Genomic DNA, 21,223 nt, shown 5'->3' on the forward strand with positions numbered 1-21,223 from the left:
GTAATAAGGCTTGAATATTAGCCTTTCAAGAGTTGACAGGGAAATGAAATCGCATTAGACTTCTAACCCCTGCAACTCTAGTACGGGACATCCGTCCTGTACGAACAGACGCACAAATGTGTGATTACTAACTACTAACATCAAATTAATGTAATAATTCGATGGAGGAGTATCGGTGTTCGTCTGTTCTAATTAGGACTTCGACCCGTGAGCAGCCCCTGGGGAATTATGTCGGAAAATCCGACACCATTTAATAATCATACAGATAATAGCTGTATTACCAACAAGTTACCCATAGAAAACGTAACTTGTAGTGGAATTACCGTCTATAGAAAACGGGATATCATCACCACATACTATTATAAACCACCACATATTATGGTGGGAATTATTCTTAAATACATTAGTCTTTGGACTTTACCATCATAAAAACATCTTATATAAATTAACTTAATTATCAATATTAAAGTAGAGTAAATGTGACCCTTCTATCACTTTCTGAAATCTGGACAAAGTAGGCCAGGCGTCAATAGAATGGAGTGTTAAACAGCCATTGTTGTTATACGAGACCAGAGGCTCACACGGGAGCAAATTCGGCTCCTGTTAATTTTACTTGGACGTAGTGTTATGGATACCAAAGGTGTACCATCTGTCAACACGCTGTCAACAAATCAAGTTAAGTGTTCTTTCCGAAACCCATTATTTATCATTAGTGGCCATTAATGTCATTATATAGGGTGACCCGGTTAGAACGCGAAATCGCCTCATACTAAAGGTAATTAAGCCAGGTCTTCATGTTCCATGTACTGTTTTCTCTGATATACTTGTCATATATAGGTATCTGGCTTCACAGCTAGCGCACTTTTGACAGGTCAAGACGAGGATGCAAGATTTGTGCACCAGTTACTGGGTGATATGGAAGCTACCTCAAAGAGGATAATTTGGTGTCTACACCCTAGTTATACCTGGTGGACTAACCTGCTGTACTATAAGATAAGGAACCTCTTCAATGTATGTAGTTACTGTAGTTTGATTGGCTGCATACATATAAATATAAACCCCCCTAATGTGTAGAGGATCGATTTGTGAGATTATGAGATTATTGCAGAAATACAGTCCACTTATCATTATACAAATTGCTATCGAAGTATATAAATTAACGTAAATATAAATTCATATAAATTAAATAAATATAAATCTCACAGGTCGGTTCCCACAGAAACGTCGTGCAAATTATACAAATAAGTGTAATACACTCTATAGTAAATCACTTCTTTTCTTCACCTTAAAAGTACGAAAATGAGTTTTGGAGAACTCCTATTCCAATTAAGCCCTGATGCTAAGAAAATAGTTAGAGGGATAGAAGCCCTAAACCAGAAAATAATAAATACAGAATATGCGGTCATATTCAATGAAACATGTTTGAAAGAAAACCTGCTGCCAGTATACACCAATATATATATATATATATATATGCGAACAAGCCTGAATGGTCCCCAGGACTATATGCGAATGAAAACTCACACCCCAGAAGTGACTCGAACCCATACTCCCAGAAGCAACGCAACTGGTAACTACAGGGCGCCTTAATCCGCTTGACCATCACGCGGATGGTCACGCGGATGCGTTGCTTCCTTTTGACGGCCGTGATGGTCAAGCGGATTAAGGCGCCCTGTAGTTACCAGTTGCGTTGCTTCTGGGAGTATGGGTTCGAGTCACTTCTGGGGTGTGAGTTTTCATTCATATATATATATATATATATATATATATATATATATATATATATATATATATATATATATATATATATATATATATATATATATATATATATATATATATGAAAATGAAAACTCACACCCCAGAAGTGACTCGAACCCATACTCCCAGAAGCAACGCAACTGGTAACTACAGGGCGCCTTAATCCGCTTGACCATCACGGCCGTCAAAAGGAAGTGATAGCCGAGGCTATTTGAGCCACTTCCCCGACGGCAACTCGGATGGTAATCTTGGGCATAGCAAGATTGGTCAAGCGGATTAAGGCGCCCTGTAGTTACCAGTTGCGTTGCTTCTGGGAGTATGGGTTCGAGTCACTTCTGGGGTGTGAGTTTTCATTCGCATATAGTCCTGGGGACCATTCAGGCTTGTTCGCATATATATATATATATATATATATATATATATATATATATATATATATATATATATATATATATATATATATGCACTCTATAGGGTACCCGGTGGTGCGCGGGTCGACCCGGTTCCTGGGCCTCTTCTCAACCTTCCAGGTCTCCTCACCCCTACACACTCTCCCCATCACCACCCCCCCCCCATCACACCCCTCCCTGATTTCGCCTCATTACTGTAACCATTTTCACGAAACCTTTTTATCATTTAAAACATCTACATATTCCCATCTCCACTTACACACGCCCTTCCTGTCTCCATCCACACATATTCGCCTCCTCATAATTTCCCATCTTGAGGTGGTCTTGAGATGATTTCGAGGCTTAACATCCCCGCGGCCCGGTCCTCGACCTGGCCTCGTTTTAGTTACACATCCCTAGGAAGCAACCCGTAGCAGCTATCTAACTCCCAGGTACCTATTTACTGCAAGGGGTGAACAGGTGCATCAGAGTGAAAGAAACTCTACCCATTTGTTTCCGTCTCCACCAGGGATCGATCCCGCAACCTCAGGACTTTGAATCCGAAGCGCTATCCACTCAGCTGTCAGCCTCCCCTTATCACTGTACCCAGTTTTAATACTCTATATCACTGTAAGTAGCAGTTTGTACCCAGAACGCAAATCTGTCATCTGAACATTCGTTTTACACATCAATATCTGAATACCAGTATAAAAAGCTTCTAATACTGTACTTTTTTTTTTTTTTTTTTTTTATTAAGTTATGAGGTACATCTGCATTAGTGCAGCTACCCTAGACTATATGAAGTGGAGTACAGTGTGTCAAAAAAAGCTAACTAGGTGATGCTATAAAATCCCCGTCACACAGGATGGTTAGTCATACAGAGACATGTGATAGGCGGTCTGCACTGGCAGACTCCGGATGCATTTTGAGGATATCAACAACACAAGATTGAATAAGGTAGCAGTGGTAATACAAGTCCCCATCTCGCAGGATGGTTAGTCATACAGGGCCATGTGTTTAATAGCCTGCACTGGCAAATTTTGGGTATACTGTGAGGATATCTTCAAGAATACGAGAGTGAATAAAGTAATTGCAAAGCTCCAGGTACCTCATGCCAACTGGTCTGAAAGGTCTAATAACTGGGCATTCAGTGATGTAGTGCGGGAGATCATGCCGTAGTTCCTGCTCACAGAGTTTGCAACTGGAGTGCTCAGGATTGGGAGACCCGTCACCTGCAGCCACCTGCCACAGGTAACGGTAACCCAACCTGATCCTTGCAACCACTGTGTCGCACAGTCTAGTGGACGTTTTGTGCTGTCCATAGATGTAGGTTTCAGATCTGAACAAATCATAGCTTTTTATACTAGTACTTTCAGGTCGTTGGGAGTCAGTAAGTTCTTTCCTATCAGATCTGAATGTTTGGACCAATACAGTTTTGACAGCAGAGATGGGGATACCTAGATCTAATTCAACTTCAAACTTGTTACACGCTAATTTGGCTGCAATGTCTGTCTCATTATGATGGGTTATATTTATGTGTGAAGGTATCCATACAAAGGAGATTCGAGACCCTTTACTCTGTGCATCAATTAGGTCATTTATAATTGGGAGTATTAGGTTCTTGCTGTCGATCTTCCAAGAGAAGTTTTCGATTGCTTGAAGAGCAGACTTTGAATCGCAGAATATTATTCCTCCTCCAATATTTTTTAATGTGCTGGTTGCTAAATGTAATGCTGCTAGTTCTGCTTGTGTGGAGGTCAGCCAGTTGTTTAACCTGACACTGACAGACTTTGTGCAGATATTATTTCTATAAAACCTACATGCCGCTGCAGTCCGTCCAGTAGAAGACTGGACTGAGCCGTCGGTGTAGACACAGTGCTCGTGAGATCTTAGACTCTCGATGGAGGAGGCAATTGTTTCAAGAGTGACAGCTTTGAGTAGAGCAAGATTCTCATTATCTTTCTTGGTGACAGGTGTGTATGATACTTGAATGGTGGGGTACAGATAAAGAGGAATATCAGAGACTGGTAGATTGCACTTAAAAGGAATGTTAAGTTTAATGAGATTGTAAGCATTGTTTCTCAGCCAATTATCATAAAAGGAGTGAGTTGGTATGTCGGCACCAGTCAAAAGGGTGTTAACAGCACTAAATAATTTGTCTCTGAGCAATGCAGGAGATGTAGGATCTCTCATGACTTTAAGACAGAAGGTAGTGTTAACTTGCATTATTCTCTCTAGTATGGTTGGAAACTTCAGTTCTTCCCTCATGTTGATGATTCTTGTGCATCTTGGGGCACCAAGAATTATCCTCATGGCCTCGTTCTGTATTACTTCAAGTTTGTCCAACACAGAGGAGGGGAAATTAATTAAGTGCAGAGCATTATAATCAACGAGAGATCTAACAAACATCATATAGAATAGTCTAGCATATTTAATATTGATACCAATATTCTTACCAGTAAGTGTTCTCAATGGTTTTAGTCTTTCTTTTAACCTTCGGTGTAGATCATTTACAATGTCACTGTTAATACCAACTCCAAGGTATTTGTGCTGCCCACACGTTTCAATGTTCTGGCTGTTGACCTTGAAAGCTATAGGGACATGAGTTTTCTCTTTGGGATGGAGAACTCTGGATTTAGTTATAGAGATAACAAGACCACACTCAATGCTTTTAGCAGCGAATGAATCAAGTAGAGCTTGCAGTCTAGTTTGGGAATTTCCAACAATGTATATATCATCGGCATAACAAATGACGGCTTCGTCAGGTAGTGTGGGAATATCAATTGTTAATTTATGCATCAGAACATTGAACAGTGTGGGACTTAGCACTCCACCCTGGGGTGTACCCAACTCAAAGGGTGCACAGAGTTTACTTTTGACCCCCTTGAAAAGGATTGAGGCGGTTCTGTTACTCAGGTACCCCCTGAGCCATGTCAACAGTCTTCCCTTAACTCCAAAAGAGGCTAGCTGTTCTAGGATTATTTCTTTGTTTGCTGTATCAAAAGCAGTTTGGAGATCAATAAATGCCGCCTGAGAGTTTGGTCCCTCTCTGATAAAATACTCAGCAAAGCAAGTTTGTGTGCTTCTTCCAGGAAGGAAACCATACAGGTTAGGGGCAAGGTGGGGCTTGATTTGAAACATTAGTCTGTCGAGAATAATTCTCTCAAGAACTTTGCACATGCACGACGTTAGAGAAATGGGTCTAAATTTTTGTGAATTAGGCTTGGGTATGGGTATTATGAGTCCCTGTGTCCAGCGGTCAGGTAAAACACCCTGCCTTAGACTTTGATTAAACAATTATAGCAAAGGGCTATTTGGCAGCTCAGCAAGTACTCTCATGGTGTTGTATGTGATGCCATCCTCTCCAGGAGAGGTAGCCTTACCTTTCTTGAGTGCATTTTTAATTTCAAAGGGGGTTATGCCATAGTTATCATCAGGCCCTATTTCACTACAGGCAATTTCAATATTGAAGCTGTATTTTTTTTTTTTTTTTATTAACATATTAGGTACATCTGCATTAGTGCAGCTACCCTAGACTATATGAAGTGGAGTACAGTGTGTCAAAAAAAACTAACTAGGTGATGCTATAAAATCCCCATCACACAGGATGGTTAGTCATACAGAGGCATGTGATTAGCGGTCTGCACTGGCAGACTCCGGATGCATTTTGAGGATATCAACAACACAAGATTGAATAAGGTAGCAGTGGTAATACAAGTCCCCATCTCGCAGGATGGTTAGTCATACAGAGTCATGTGTTTAATAGCCTGCACTGGCAAATTTTGGGTATACTGTGAGGATATCTTCAAGAATACGAGAGTGAATAAAGTAATTGCAAAGCTCCAGGTACCTCATGCCAACTGGTCTGAAAGGTCTAATAATTGGGCATTCAGTGATGTAGTGCGGGAGATCATGCCGTAGTTCCTGCTCACAGAGTTTGCAACTGGAGTGCTCAGGATTGGGAGACCCGTCACCTGCAGCCACCTGCCACAGGTAACGGTAACCCAACCTGATCCTTGCAACCACTGTGTCGCACAGTCTAGTGGACGTTTTGTGCTGTCCATAGATGTAGGTTTCAGATCTGAACAAATCATAGCTTTTTATACTAGTACTTTCAGGTCGTTGGGAGTCAGTAAGTTCTTTCCTATCAGATCTGAATGTTTGGACCAATACAGTTTTGACAGCAGAGATAGGGATACCTAGATCTAATTCAACTTCAAACTTGTTACACGCTAATTTGGCTGCAATGTCTGTCTCATTATGATGGGTTATATTTATGTGTGAAGGTATCCATACAAAGGAAATTCGAGACCCTTTACTCTGTGCATCAATTAGGTCATTTATAATTGGGAGTATGAGGTTCTTGCTGTCGATCTTCCAAGAGAAGTTTTCGATTGCTTGAAGAGCAGACTTTGAATCGCAGAATATTATTCCTCCTCCAATATTTTTTAATGTGCTGGTTGCTAAATGTAATGCTGCTAGTTCTGCTTGTGTGGAGGTCAGCCAGTTGTTTAGCCTGACACTGACAGACTTTGTGCAAATATTATTTCTATAGAACCTACATGCCGCTGCAGTCCGTCCAGTAGAAGACTGGACTGAGCCGTCGGTGTAGACACAGTGCTCGTGAGATCTTAGACTCTCGATGGAGGAGGCAATTGTTTCAAGAGTGACAGCTTTGAGTAGAGCAAGATTCTCATTATCTTTCTTGGTGACAGGTGTGTATGATACTTGAATGGTGGGGTATGTATTAGAAGTCTCTAAACTCTACGTTCTCTTGGTTGCACATTTCACAGCCACAACTTTGAGAAGTGTTCAGAGGCAGTTTCCCCATCAGGAGGGGGGGGGGGGGGGGGACGGTGGCTGACCTTCACCACCCTTTGAGGGCAAAAAAATCACGAATTGCCCTGCAAAGTTGCAAGAGGCAAGTCCCCAGAGTCTAACTTGCAACATATTTAGGCACACTGACAGAGTATTTTATAGACAGAAAGGGGGGGGGGGGGGGGGTTACCCTCTCTGTGGCTTTACTTGTATGCATGAAGCTAGGCAGTACTATATAATTATTTTCTGCATTGTTTGTATTTATTTTTTCCCAAGGAGTTCCCATCCATTTTCTTTCTTTATTTCTACTGTTGCTACGGTGAAGGATGTCCTATCCCAGCTCCTAGCCTGTCCTCGTATCCCTTTCAAGTGGTACAGTCGTCCAGGCTTAGCACTTTCCCCAATTTATTTACCTTACCTTACCTATGTCCTTGCTCAGTGTTTCAATTACAACAATTCTTATATTCTCCCTCAGTCCCCTTCTCCTGCCTGCCCTCCCTTCCTCCGTCATGTCTGTTCTGTCTCTATCCCTCCTTTCTCACTAGCTCCCATCTGCCATCCCCCCCCCCCCTCTCCATTCTCTCTCTCTCCTATTAGACCTTCCATTCTCTCACCTTCCCACTCTCTCTCCACCCCTACCATTCTCCCTGTCATTTCCCTTCTCTCCATTCTCGACCTCTTTCTCATTCTATTTCCATCAGTCCAATTTTCCTTCCTTCCTCATTTTTCCTCCCTTCCTTCCTCCAATTCTCCTTCTCTCTCTCCCACCCACTTTCCATCGTCTCCTCTCTCTCTGTGGGCAAAAAACAAACAAACTCGAATAATGTTTAATTAACGTCGAATCGTCATTATCTACACTCAGTCAACGTTGAATTGACGTTATGACTGTTGATTCACCTCTTGCAGTCCTTTGCTGTTGGTTTGCACAGGATTTCCTCAGCAGTGTAGAGGATCTATGGTAAGATGTAATGTTCTTCAACCTTCGTATGGTTAAGCTCATGAAGTTGCAACAGTTCGCATCTTCCTGTGTCCCTGTGTCACTCCTTTATTTCTTGGTTCAGTCTCAATAGGAGCCATTTCTACTATGACTCTACTACTACTACTACTACTCTACATTTCTACCATGGCTACCTATGCCAGGTAGCTTTTGATTAAAACTATAGACTTTATATACATTTTTCATTGAACTATTCACTTGTATCTCTTATATTTGAGGTTGACTTTTTGCACTTTTCTTGTCAAGCCACTCCATTTGATGCTCTATTGGGAGGCTTAGCCTTACATGCATCTTGGTGGGACAGGAGCACTTTGATGCAAGATCGGAAACCTTTGTAGAAATGGCTAGCTATATTATACTGTTCCTCTGCTACTCTTTTTATAATATGTGCCCATTTTTTCTGGTTCTGACTTTCTATTCTTTCACTTAGTTTTTTTTAAGTACTTTTTGCCATGATTCACTGTTCAAAATTATATTTTCCTTGGATTGCATGTTGAACTATGAGCTGCTTTGTTGATTTTTTCATCCTATCCTATAGTTGGGAAATGAGTAAAAGTCTACCTCAAAACAAATGACTAATATATTTCATAATACCATGCATTGATTTGTTCATCATTTAGGATTTATATTGGATTCGTTATGAGTACTCCCTTCTTCATAGTCCCCATTTTGATAAGGCAGCATCTAGTCATTTTTAATTCTCTCTTGACCTTCAACTTCACTGAGAGAATTAATGTTGACAAGCAGTGGCAACTGGCTCCTATTGGTATTTGGTATTCAGTTCTATCGATACCTGCCTCATTCTGGGTGAAGATGAGATCTCACCTTGAAGGAGCATCAACTCCTATGGTCCTAATAGCTTCTTCAACATTTTGTATCAGGAAGTTTGAACTTAAGACTTCAGTTAGTGTGATATTCAACGTCGATTCAATTGCATAGCGATTTCAGGTTTCCATTTCATCAACTTGAATTTGTGTGTTTACCGTTTGTATTTAATATTTGTGTCTGCAGAATCGAGCAATTAGCTCTTGGACCCTGCGTCCAAGAACAGATTTATTTTTCCTTTATTTTGTCTGGTATGTATTACTACTGTTACACTGACACACACACACACACACACACACACACACACACACACACACACACACACACAAACACTCACACACATCCCCTGGAACCGCTAGGAGCACCTGTCTAACTTCCAGGTACCTATTTACTGCTAGAATAAATTTTCCCATTGGTTTCTGCCTCTTCCGGGGATCGAACCCGGGACTTTAAGACTACGATCCCAGAACGGTGTCCACTCAGCCGGGAGGCCTTCCCCCTGTGTATTCACCTAGTTGTGCTTGCAGGGGAGGAATATTCTCTGATCTACTGGTACTCGCCTTCATGGATAGCTAGATTTCCATTCTCATCTTCTGATCCTCTTGCCACAGCCTCTATAGTAACTACATAGTGAAATACTAATGCACAAGGATCATTTATTTCAATAACATTTATTCCTTAATGTTCCCAATCTTCATTTCGCTTTGTGTGAAGACTAGGTCCAGTCTTGCTGGCTGATCTTGCTGGCTGATCTTGCTGGCTGATCTTGCTGGCTGATCTTGCTGGCTGATCTTGCTGGCTGATCTTGCTGGCTGATCTTGCTGGCTGATCTTGCCCTTCTTCTCCTTGTTTCCTCCATAACATGTTGTGATGGGAACTTTCTTCCGGCTACTTCTTCCAGTTTTGCTCTCCATGTTTCTTCTTCCCCCCTCTTAGATACATTGATTCCCAGTCAATGTGCCCATGATTGAAATCTCCCATTAGTAATGGCTTCGGATTCAGTCTAAGTGATAATTCAGTCAAGCTTCATATGGTTTATATGCAAACACCGTTTGCATTCTCGCATTCTTGTTTGGGTATTTTATGATTCCCTGAATCATGAAATAGTTGCTGTAACGTTGTATGCATTATCAGCTTCCTCCTCATAACTTATCTCTTAAAACCTACTGTCTATCTTGACCAGCAGTGCTTCTACTCTTCTTCCTCTTCCTCTGTTTTGTGTCTTTCTTGTTATCTGGTATTTTGATGAGAATGTTACCTTGCATTTCCGGTTTTTTAGTTACCTGGAGATTTCCCAGATGAGTCGATTAGATGAATTATTTGACTCAGTTTAGTGTGCTTGGTCGACTGTAGAATTATTACCCTTGTTTGTCGATGGTTGCGTGACACGAGGCTGGCGAATGTGATACATCCGAACAGGACGAGCATTGTCTCTTTAATTTCAATAATTCTGGCCTGCGAGCTTCCGGACATCACTCTCATCCCAGACAGTATTGACTGACCTCTCTTCCTGATACGCCTCTCTTGCTCTCTCTCTCTCTCGCTCTCTCTCATCTCTTTATCTCCTACTTTCCCTCGCACTCCCTTTTCTCTCTTTCATTCTAACCCTTTGTCAAGATTATGGCCTATAACATAAAATTAAGATAAAAAATAAGCTGAATCCCTTGAAACGTGTCAACGGGCTTTGTTTACAAACAACATGATATTAAAGACTTACTGTGTGCATTTCCAGAGTTGCCGTCGTGTAATAAAGCAGGTTTGAAGAGAATCAATAGTCGCCAGACCAGAATAATTATGAGAGGTATTTCAGAAGTCCAGATGATATATATATATATATATATATATATATATATATATATATATATATATATATATATGTATATATATATATATATATATATATATATATATATATATATATATATATATATATATATATATATATATATATATATATATATCGATTTGTCATTTGGCTCCTGGAGCGCAAGAAATAGAGTTAGGGGTATACTTTCCGCGGACATGGGTGGATGATTTAAAATATATTGAATGAGCAATGTATTGTCTTTGAATGGGATCAAGATCATTGTCCGCCTCTCAATAGATGGCAACCACATTTGCCGAGGTAGAAGTGAGGGAGAAATTTTTAAGATAGATTTTATATGATTAGGAACGAACGATGGGTACCAGACTTGTTAGGGGTCCTAACAAGGTGGAGTAGAGTTGAATGGCTGTAGACAGGGAATGGTGCAAACCAAGAGGGGTTGAAACCTGTTGCATCAGCAATGCAATGGCTCTCATGGGCTAACTGGAAAGGGATAACTAACAGCATATACGCAAGGTATGGGGTTTAAGCCCTCACGGATGGGAAAGAGGGAGGGTGTTCAGTAGCTTTTGTAGTCTCGTTAGAAGAAATAGTGTGTAAAATTTTAAACAGTTTGTGGATAGTGTTATGGATGTAAATGACTGGAAACAATAAAAACTAAAAAAGGAAAAAATAATTTAGTTCCTGTAAACATAGTAAAAAACTATGGATGATGTAAAATTATATATGTATGCACATAACTGGAAAACAAAGAAAACTAAAAACAAAATAGGAGGATAAGATAGCATATTATTAAGTTCCTGTAAATATAGTAACAAATACGTTATATACATGCAAAATAATAATGCAACAGAAAAAAAGTATTTACAGGTATACTCTACTGACTTCAGAGGAGTGATGAACAAGAATGATGACCTCAGAACACTAATGTTCATCTGAAAACTTCAGTAAAACAGCACTCACTGAAACATGGTTGAACTGGCTTTGCAACCTATGTGAGAGAGAAGAGAGGAGAGGGAAGAGAGGCGGGGATAAAAGAAGGATGAGAGAGAGAGAAGGGGAGTGGTATAGAAGGAGTAAAGGAAGAGAGGGGAGAGTGGGTACCATAGGGCAGCCGGATGGGGCATACAGTAGTTAATTAACTAATTAGATCTGATACTCTCAGTTACCAACGAGAGCGAATATCGTCGAATATTTGGGCCTCAATGGGGCCTTTGACACAGTTCCAGATTTGGGGCTGTATATATATATATATATGCTGGACAATGAGTATGGCATCAGAGAAAACTATGAACAGAATCAATGCTTTATTGAAAGACAGTAAAAACGAGAGAAAAAAGTTTATTATAAATCGAGAGAAGTAAAAGTGAACGAATGCCTCTCGTATTTCTCACTCGGGCCTCTCCTGCACTCACTGCTATTCATAGGATCAAGGCAACAAGATAGTGAATGTAGAGTCTATCGAAAAGAGGGTATCGTTGAGAAATGCAAATTTACTGAACTGGGATAAAAACAGCGAAGCAGTGTACATTAGTAGATCCAATAACGAGGAACTAATTGAAGTCATTATTAGCAGAGGCCAAGATACTACGGAGCAATGCATGAAATCAAGTTCACGGGCTGAAGTCAATAGATATAACACTCGAGATACAAGGCAACGCCCAGCTGCGAGCCAAGAATTAATTCCTAAGAAAGCGACACAAAGGAATGCCTAGCCACGAGGAACAAAGGAATACCTAGCCATGAGCCACAAACGAATGTCTATCCATGCAAGGCAAAGGAGTGGCCATCCATAAGACAGACAGAATGTTCTGTCGCGTGCAACATTGTTAACGCTTTACCAAGTTTCGTAATTTGACATTTGGTTTAAAAAGCTAGGTTAGGTTAACTTAGGTTAGATTATGTTAGGTTAGATTATGTTAGGTTATATTAAGTTCGGTTAGGTTACGTTAGGTTAGGTTAAGTTCGGTTGGTAGGAGAGATTATGTTAGGATAGGTTAGGTTAAGGTACGTTTAAGTTGGATTAGGTTCTATTGCTGGAATTGCACTGGAATGAATTTTTCAAACTATTTTTCGATTATCTTCACGATCGTATGTCTATTAAAAGTTCAGAGAAACTTTTGAGAGACTTTGTTTCAGGAGATTCAAGAGTTTTTGTCATTCCTAGAGTTTTAACCTGCAAACTAGACTTTGTATCTAGCATATGTTTACCTAACTATTAATCGTATGGGGCAGAAAACTGACTGCAGCTTTCCTTACCTCTAATGTTCTCATGTTATCATGACGTTCAGTTAAGAACATTAACTGTTTAAGATGGCGTTCTGCGCATGCGCTTGGAGTTCATAGCAGCGACTGCGGCTACCAAGTTTTACATGACCTGATCTAGCCTGTCAGTCTGAGGATTTCCTAGAGATAGAAAAACAAAACAAGATTTTTATACAATAGGATCGCTTGACGTCATCCAGAACTCAAGAAACAAGTGTCAACTACCGTTGCGCACTTGTTATCTGATGACCTGACCTGTGTATGCTCCTGTTTTTTTTATTTTTTATCTCGTCTGACTTCTTGCCACATCTCTGTTGCCCTGAGCTTCTCATCCCCTACCTGGCCGTCTCATTTCCATTCGCTAGATCATCTTATCGAGCAAAATAAATTATGAAGACTTGGGGTATGATGACAGGTTCAAGGAACTCAGTCTCACAGCCCTAGAGGAGAGGAGGAGCAGAGGGCACATGATCAGTACATACAAGGTACTGAGGGGAATAGACAAGGTCGATATAGATAGCCTCTGAAAGAATAAATCTTGGAAGACATCATCCACAACTTCAAGGCCAGATACAAAAACAGTAACAAATATAATTAAGCAAAGACAAGTCAAGTGGTACTAGGATAGTAGACAAGGCATGAAGAGCCTCACTATTCTGTAGTCACAGATATTCAGGCGAGGAGTCACAATAACGTGGCTGAAATATATTGACCAAACCACACACTAGAAAGTGAAGGGACGACGACGTTTCGGTCCGTCCTGGACCATTCTCAAGTCGAATGTCACAGATATTTTTTTCACTGTTAGGTAATTTCCTAATTTATATTAAATTGCTTAAAACACTAAACTATTTTCCTTCATAGTATATTTACAAGTGTTCACTGTTAGGTAAGCACTGGATGTATCCATATGAGCCAGGCTGAATGCACATCCGCTTCTTAAGTCAATTGTATCCCGCCCACTTAAACAGAAACAAGACTTATATATTCCTTGTCACGCATTCATTCCCCTCCTCGTTCACAGCGAGTGTCGGGAGGTCACCAGACTTGTTTAAGGTCACGGCCATCGTCAAGTGAAACAAATATTTTACAAGCTTGATGTTGCAGGCAAAGTTTGACCTTTGTATTCTCTCTCCACATATTGTTAAGTTTACTGAATATTAGTTCTCTCTAAATCAGATTATTTATTATCATTTCTCGTTATTGTTTGTGTATCTAAGTCACTATCATTCCGCATAGGTTCTTAACACTAGCAGGTGAAGGGACGATGACGTTTCGGTCCGTTCTGGACCATTCTCAAGTCGACTTGAGAATGGTCCAGGACGGACCGAAACATCGGCGTCCCTTGAGGACAGCGCTTCTGACAAGGTCTGGACCATGTTTGTAGTTCTTGGTCGAAAGAGGGAGGGAGGGAATCATCATAGGGAAAGCGCCAAGCATTTACGACTATATATATAGCGTTTGGAAGGGATCAGGATAAGGATTTAGGACCGGATGGGGGGGGGAAAGGAATGGTGCCCAACCACTTGGACGGTCGGGAATTGAACGCCGGCCTGCATGAAGCGAGACCGTCCCTCTACCGTCCAGAGTGGTCGAAAGAATGCTCGATAAAATAGCTATCGGTTTACTACAGTATTCCATCTTCGACAGAGACCACAAGGTCACTATTCTGTTAATTCGAATGTTCGGAATGACACTATGAAAATGTAATTAGCTAGAGCCAGGCAAGCCGCAAATCCACGCAAATCGTGGATTTGCAAATCCTCCACGAATTCGTTATAAGACCTGGGCTTAGATTCAACAGGCATTCACTCATCTGCTTACAAACCTATACATTGTCTCAATCTTTCGTGGCTTTGTTTACATTTATTAATGAATCTATGAGCATCGAGACTTGCCTATCAAATGTTATTATGGATATAAATAGCGTCCTAGTGCTTCGGAGCTCATAACCTATTTAATAAATATAATTTCAACAGATTAATGACGAAATAGATTGATAGATTGCTATGTATATGCTTTAATGTTTATGTACTAATCTTTTCAAGTTATCAATCAAGCTATCAGTACTATCAATCAGAGCTATCAATGTGCTTTAATATATCTACTAATCTTTATCAAATTTGTTTACAATGTACCTATTAACATTTTATAAATGTTGCTAGAATTTACCTACTTAATATTATCTGTTAGATTAAGGACCTGCCCGAAACGCTGTGCGTACCAGTGGCTTTACAAGAATGTAAACACATCATGCTATGTACTCTCACAAACCCAATGTCCCTCTAGTATATATATAAATAAATAAATAAATAAATAAATAAATTAAAGTCGTCAAAGACTGAGAATAGATGAACAGCTTCTTAAGTAAATTCGTAATTGAGTGTTTTTTCTTGGTCCAGTTTCCCAAACCAATTTTGATTAATCTCCACAACGGGTTTTAAATCCCCAACCCGTTCTCGCAAATTCGTATAGTCAATATTGACTTATTAACTACGTGCATAGGTGATATACTAAACATAATAGATACCCTTAAAAAGCTTCATAGAAAACACCGACCTTACCTAACCTTGTTAGTATCTTAAGATAAGCATCTTATAGCTTCGTAATTACAATTATTACTTAACCTATACCTATACTTAAGATGCTTATCTTAAGATAAGCATCTTATTGCTTCGTAATTACAATTATTACCTAACCTATAGGTTAGGTTATAATTGTAATTACGAAGCAATAAGATGCTTATCTTAAGATACTAACAAGGTTAGGTAAGGTCGGTGTTTTGTATGAATCTTTTTAAGGGTATCTATTATGTTAAGTATGTCACATATGCACATATTTAATAACTCAATATTGACTTAATAAATTTGCGAGAACGGGTTTTAAATCCCACACACACTTGCAACATCCTGGCGGAGGTTACAATGGATGCAACAGAAAGATAGACGGCATATGGCCCTGCTTAGAGCCAGCCACCTGCAACAGTGCCACAGGACATCTTTAAGGAACATCCCGCGACACTTCGTCGTAAGTTGGGTAATTCTCAGCAGTTTATACACCAGATCAACGTCCTGTAAGGCCACGCTGCCGGATCCCCGCCAGACGCAAGGGGGGAGAGCAACCCATTGGTTCCTGGGCCGTCTCATCATCAACTTTGTACCAGAGCGTGCAGATGATGAGTCACAATAACGTGGCTGAAATATGGTGACCAGACCACACACTAGAAGGTGTAGGGACGACGACGTTTCTGTCCGTCCTGGACCATTCTCAAGTCGATGTACCAGTATCAGTCCTGTTGTGTTATTAATCTGGTTTCAACATCTCAATCCTCAATGTAGGGGAGGGCCCCCTTGGTTCGTCACCCCATTAATGTCTGCAGTTCTTCTTACACCACTGTCTGTGACACCTGTTTTGTTATCATACTATAGTCTGTGACACTTGTTTTGTTATCATACTTAAGTCTGTGACACTTGTTTTGTTATCATACTATAGTCTGTGACACTTGTTTTGTTATCATACTACAGTCTGTGACACTTGTTTTGTTATCATACTATAGTCTGTGACACTTGTTTTGTTATCATACTATAGTCTGTGACACTTGTTTTGTTATCATACTTAAGTCTGTGACACTAGTTTTGTTATCATACTTAAGTCTGCGACCTGTGTTTCATCATTCTCTTTTACTTAGATGTGGTATGGTGTCCCGCGGCTCGGCCTGTTCGTCTTCTAACCAGAGCAGTCATTGTCTCTCCCGTTTGCAAGGAAGAGTTCCTCTTCAGTTATCAAAGGTTATTCTATATACGTTAATTATCAAGAGTCCACTACGGGCTCACCATAACCCGTGCTACTTGCAACTTTTGTACCGAGTAGCTGAATCTACACGATCAACAACATGTGAATTATCGTGAGGTGATGTGGGGCAAAGAGAGCTGATGTTACTTTTTCACCTCATAAGTTTGTGAGAGCTCCAAGCTTGGAGTCATAGATGTTATGTTGCGTAACAGATAGTTGCAGAAACATCTGGAGGGCAGGGACTTGTCCTGAAGGGGTAGCTAGCCTCATCTTACGTAATTTGCCTGGAGAATTTCCTCGATAAATTTGCTGAGTTTTGGCGGGTTTGAAACGTTGGTTATTCAATCAAGAGAGAAAATGAGGTTCCAAAGAATCAGTCACCGAATGGCTTGGTTTGCAGGGAAAATTTCCAGTCTTGATTCCATTACCCGGTAATCGACACCACGTGTTCCTGCCGGAGACTTATCACTCGGGGCAGTTACAGGCTCCCGAAGGTGATTGACGAAGATGCCTTAATTGGTGATCACCTAATTAAAATATACTCTAGAAGAAGGGACGGGTCCAAACGAGTTTCTGAGGCTTAGAGAGGCTGTGTCAGGACCCTGTCCTCTGCTCTCGCCTAGGGAAGGGGGGGGGGGAGAGGGAACTTGGGATGGGCCGGGGGAAAGAAATGGTACCCAACCACTTGGACAGTCGGGGATTGAACGCCGACCTGCATGAAGGGGGGGGGGCACCATCGTAAAATATCAGTATATAAGTTGAAACAGAACAATAGGAACTAAGTTGTAGCTGACGACAATAATGCGAAGGAAAATGTTAAGAAATAATTGGATCCTGTACAGGTGGTCAACAAGTGTAATGAACTTAAATAGCACGTTGTGGAAGCCATCTCCATCCACAACTGCCCAACCACTTGGGCTGGACGGTAGAGCGACGGTCTCGCTTCCTGCAGGTCGGCGTTCAATCCCCGACCGTCCTGGTGGTTAGGGACCATTCCTACCCCTCTTCCCGTTCCGTCCCTAATCCTTATCCTGATCCCTTCCAAGGGCTAAATAGTCCTAATGCCTTGGCGCTTTTTACTGATAGTTCCCACCCCTTTCATTCAGAACCTTAACGACATATTTTAAAGAATTAGAACATCAGAATATTTAAATTATAATGCAACAGATAGAGCAATAAAGAGCTCACGCCCCTGTAGTTAATGATAGGCAAATGCTGATAATAATATGTGCGATCATTCAATACGTGACAAGCTCTCTCTGCTGTGAGCAACATAGACGAGCAAAAGGCAGAGAGAGAGAAAGAGAGAGAGAGAGAGAGAGAGAGAGAGAGAGAGAGAGAGAGAGAGAGCAGGAATTATTCAGCAACAAATCTAATGTACACGCGGGGAGGTAGGTTCTGACACCTCATGAAAGTAAGCTTTGACACCTCATGAAAGTAAGCTTTGACACCTCATGAAAGTAAGCTTTGAAACCTCATGAAAGTAGGCTTTGACCCCTCAGGAAAGTAAGCTTTGACACCTCATGAAAGTAAGCTTTGAAACCTCATGAAAGTAGGCTTTGACACCTCAGGAAAGTAAGCTTTGACACCTCATGAAAGTAAGCTTTGACACCTCATGAAAGTAGGCTTTGACACCTCATGAAAGTAGGCTTTGACACCTCATGAAAGTAAGCTTTGACACCTCATGAAAGTAAGCTTTGACACCTCATGAAAGTAGGCTTTGACACCTCGGGAAAGTAGGCTTTGACATCTCATGAAAGTAGGCTTTGACACCTCATGAAAGTAGGCTTTGACACCTCGGGAAAGTAGGCTTTGACATCTCATGAAAGTAGGCTTTGACACCTCATGAAAGTAAGCTTTGACACCTCATGAAAGTAGGCTTTGACACCTCATGAAAGTAGGCTTTGACACCTCATGAAAGTAAGCTTTGACACCTCATGAAAGTAAGCTTTGACACCTCATGAAAGTAAGCTTTGACACCTCATGAAAGTAAGCTTTGACACCTCATGAAAGTAGGCTCTGACACCTCATGAAAGTAAGCTTTGACACCTCATGAAAGTAGGCTCTGACACCTCATGAAAGTAAGCTTTGACACCTCATGAAAGTAAGCTTTGACACCTCATGAAAGTAGGCTTTGGAAAATTAGGTTGCAACAAGTCGAGGTGAACCTTGCTTCTCCTCGAATGAGAGCTCAACAAAAGGCGTAACCGGCTTAAGCCTGAGTTCCACCACTTTGGGCTGTCTGGCCCTCCACCAACTGCTGGGCTTTCCACTTGTCCTTTAAGTACCTTTGAAAGCCATTTGACCATGCACGATCGTCACTGACACTGTAACCACTGCCTTAATCAGACTTGACTCGAAGAAAGTCAGACGTATGAAGGATTAGGCACAAGGTCTTTTACACCTGAGTAATTGTCGTTAGGGGTGAGTGATCGCTGAGGCAGCGAGAAGGTGAAGTGGAAGAAGGAAGGAGAGAAGGAAGAGAATGAAGAGAGAGAGAGAGAGGGAAGAGGAGGGAAGGAAGGGGAAGGACAGACTAAAATGGAAGGGAAGGAAGTAGAAGGGGAGGGGGGATTAGGGACTCAGAAGGGAGGCGAAAGGAGAGAAGAGAAGCGAGAGGAAAGGGAAGGAAAAGGAAGATGGAACAGGAGGATGGAAAGGGAGGAGGATCGGGATTAAGGTAAGAGTTTTCACATGTTTTAGAGTTCGCTGCTAGCGGCAAAAAAAACGTGCGATTTTCGCCGCTAGCGGCCAAAAATCGCACGATTTTCGCCGGTAGCGGGCAAAAATTGGGCGAATTTCGCCGCTGGAGGGCAAAAATCGACCGATTTTCGCCGCTAGCAGCAAAAATCGCCAGATTTTTGGCCGCTAGCAGCGAAAGTCGCGCGGTTTTTGGCCGCTAGCGGCGAAAATCGAACGATTTTTGGCTGGTAGCGGCGAAAATCGCGCGATTTTTGGCTGGTAGTGGCGAGAATCGCGCGATTTTTGCCAGCCAGCTGCGAAAATCGCACGGTTTTTGGACGCTAGCGGCGAAAATCGCGCGATTTTTGGCCACTAGCGGCGAAATTCGCACGATTTTTGGCCGCTAGCGGCGAAATTCGCACGATTTTTGCCCGATACCGGCGAAAATAGCCCCTTTTTTGGCCGCTAGCAGCGAAAATCGGTCGATTTTTGCCCGCTAGCGGCGAAAATAGCCCCTTTTTTGGCCGCTAGCGGAGAAAATCGCCCGATTTTTGGCCGCTAGCGGCGAAAATAGCCCCCTTTTTTGCCGCTAGCGTCGAAAGTCGGTCGATTTTTGCCGCTAGCGGCCAAAAAATGCACCATTTTCGCCGCTAGCGGCCAAAACTGCTTGGTTTTGTCTGCTACCGGCCAAAAACCGTGTGATTTTCGCTGCAAGCTGCCAAAAATCGCACGATTTTCGCCGGTAGCGGGCAAAAACTGGGCGAATTTCGCTGCTAGCGGTCAAAAACCGTGCGATTTTTGCCGCTACTGGTCAAAAATCGCACGATTTTCGCCGGGAGCGGGCAAAAATTGGGCGAATTTCGCCGCTGGAGGGCAAAAATCGGGCGATTTTTGCCGCTAGTAGCAAAAATCGCCAGTTTTTTGGCCACTAGCGGCGAAATTCGCACGATTGTTGGCCGCTAGCGGCGAAAATCGCCCGGTTTTTGCCCCGGTAGTGGCGAAAATCGCACGATTTTTGGCCGCTTGCGGCGAAAATCGCGCAATTTTTGGCCTCTACCTGCAAAAATAGCGCGATTTTTGGCAGCCATCTGCGAAAATCGCACGGTTTTAGGCCGCTAGCGGCAAAATTCGCACGATTTTTGGCCGCTAGCGACGAAATCTGCACGATTTTTGCCCGCTACCGGCGAAAATAGCCTCTTTTTTAGCCGCTAGCAGCGAAAATCCGTCGATTTTTTCCGCTAGTGGCCAAAAACCGCTTGGTTTTCGCTGCTAGCGGCAAAAAACCGTGCGATTTTCGCCGCTAGCGGCCAAAAATCGCACGATTTTCGCCGGTAGCGGGCAAAAATTGGGCGAATTTCGCCGCTGGAGGGCAAAAATCGACCGATTTTCGCCGCTAGCAGCAAAAATCGCCAGATTTTTGGCCGCTAGCAGCGAAAGTCGCGCGGTTTTTGACCGCTAGCGGCGAAAATCGCACGATTTTTGGCTGGTAGCGGCGAAAATCGCGCGATTTTTGGCTGGTAGTGGCGAGAATCGCGCGATTTTTGCCAGCCAGCTGCGAAAATCGCACGGTTTTTGGACGCTAGCGGCGAAAATCGCGCGATTTTTGGCCACTAGCGGCGAAATTCGCACGATTTTTGGCCGCTAGCGGCGAAATTCGCACGATTTTTGCCCGATACCGGCGAAAATAGCCCCTTTTTTGGCCGCTAGCAGCGAAAATCGGTCGATTTTTGCCCGCTAGCGGCGAAAATAGCCCCTTTTTTTGGCCGCTAGCGGAGAAAATCGCCCGATTTTTGGCCGCTAGCGGCGAAAATAGCCCCCTTTTTTGCCGCTAGCGGCGAAAGTCGGTCGATTTTTGCCGCTAGCGGCCAA

The sequence above is a fragment of the Procambarus clarkii genome, chromosome 53 (genome assembly GCF_040958095.1).
Source record: "Procambarus clarkii isolate CNS0578487 chromosome 53, FALCON_Pclarkii_2.0, whole genome shotgun sequence".
Taxonomy (NCBI): domain Eukaryota; kingdom Metazoa; phylum Arthropoda; class Malacostraca; order Decapoda; family Cambaridae; genus Procambarus; species Procambarus clarkii.